Here is a 2,153-nt window from a genome sequence, read left to right on the forward strand (position 1 = left end):
AAGAACAAACTGGGAGGAGGGTAGAGAGAATAGTGCAACAATGAATGAATGGAAACCCAAAATCTCTGTAAATGTTTATGAAAATTAGTAAAATATAATTATAGGGGAAAAAAAGAAGTGTGAGGATGACAAAGGGTAGAAAGAATACGGTTCAGATCCATTGTTCATAGGGTCCCTAGGAGTCCTACTCAGTGCACCTAACAATAACAACATGTTTGCTGAACACTAAGAACAACTCTTTAAAGAGCCACTAAAATGGTTGTACATCGTGCTATTCCTGTAGCTCAGACACCATCATCTTGAGTCTCTCCCACCCAGTTTAATTCTTTAGCCAAATGAGGAATTCCAAAGCCAGAGTGTCAACCCCACAGTAACATTTTGGTGCCCAAACCTGGGAGACAACGTCAGGATAGCAGTTATGTTACATAACAAACAACACTCAAATCCCACTGACTGTGTTATGTCTTTGTTGTTCTTCCGAGTCCTTTGCCTCCACACTCCCAAATCCACAGCCACTGAGTCCATTCCAATGCTAATCCCATGTGTTACAGGATAGAATGATTTCACTCAATGGTTTCACGGAGTGTTTACTCAACTATCAACTTTTGTGCCAGCAGATAACCAGGCCCTCCTCCCATGGCAGGTTTGGACTGGCAACTTTTAGATTAGTTGTTGTTCTTCTAATGTGTTGTCATCGAGTTGCTTGTAACTCATTGCAATCTATGCACAACAGCTCTGAACCCCGCTCTATTCTGAGCCAATCTCATTGTCTCTGACACACCTACCCTCGTTACCCCAGTTATTACATCAACACATTTCATCCGGGTCCTTCCTTTCCTGCACTGTCCATCCACCCTTCCAAGTATAATATCCCTCTCCAAGGATTGGTCCCTCTTGGCTACATGACCAAAGTATACAAGACAGATCTTCAAAATCCTAGCCTCCAAGGAGAAGCTTGGTTCCATCCTCTCGAGGACAGACCTGTTAGTTCTCTTGGTGGTCCATGGTATGTTCAATACTCTTCTCTCACAACTCAACGGCATCAGTTCTTCTGCCATCCCTGAGATGAGTAGCTCACTGCAAACTGTTTTAACATAGTCTTACCTTGATGATGTAGATCGGAAAATTGAGTCAGAGGTGAATAGAGAACTCAGTTCAGGCTCTTTTGTTCATTTCCTTTTGCTTCTCTTCCTCCATGCCATCATCTCAGTCCCATCACAGACAAGCTATTTCAGCTGCTCAAGCAAAGCCTCCGACCTAGCACTGCCTGCCGCTGCTGAGTTGTCCGAAGGATTGCTTTGCTTCAGGGTTGTTCCCCCATTGAAAGGGAAGGGCAGATGTTAGATTCCCATTGGGCCAGTTCCGGGACTCTTGTGCTGCGTGTATCCACAAGACGACCCACTCGTATCCCACCCCAGTTCCTGACACGAACAAAATAGGTCTCTTGTATGGTGAAGATGACTCTGTGAAAAAGGGTGTGGAAGGTTGTTCTTTTTCATTCTCACCTAGAGAAAACAACAGGCCTTGCACAAAGCCCTCGCCTTCTTGTTGAACGTGTGAAAAATCTCACCAGGGCTCTGTTCAAGCTCAGCAATTACGGGCGTCTGTCTCACCCAAAGGTGTATGAGTCAATGGGCATTTTCCTGTTTTGGTGACACCTGTTCTTAACACTTCACCTTTCTTCTCTGTCAGCTTAACCACATCATCACGGTTTGGTTGGCACGTAGCCTCTGTAGCGTATACTCCTGCCTCTCTAAGAGATGCCGTCACCGTGTGCTGAAGTCACTTCTGACTCAAAGTGGCTTCACAGACAACAGAAAGAAAGGTTGCCAGGTGCTGCATGATGCTTATGGACATTGCTACGTGTGGGCCTGTTGTCGCAGTCACTGTGTCAAATTGTCTCATTGAGGGTCTTTGCCTCTTTTTTTTTTTCAACTGACTGCTTTCCAAGCCTGTGTTCTTTCCCAGGGAATGGTTCCCTCTGACAGCACGCCCAAAGGCTATGCAAAACGTCTCTTCATCTTCGCTTATGTGGACCAATTTGTTCACTCTTCTGACAGTCCATGGCATTGTTTGCTAAGAGAACAAACAGGTCTATCCTGGAGACATTTCTCAACCCAAGGGCTGCACTTTGAAGACAAGGACTTTGAAGC

Source organism: Elephantulus edwardii, unplaced genomic scaffold (assembly GCF_000299155.1).
Source record: "Elephantulus edwardii isolate Elephantulus edwardi_28Jun2011 unplaced genomic scaffold, EleEdw1.0 scaffold00091, whole genome shotgun sequence".
Taxonomy (NCBI): domain Eukaryota; kingdom Metazoa; phylum Chordata; class Mammalia; order Macroscelidea; family Macroscelididae; genus Elephantulus; species Elephantulus edwardii.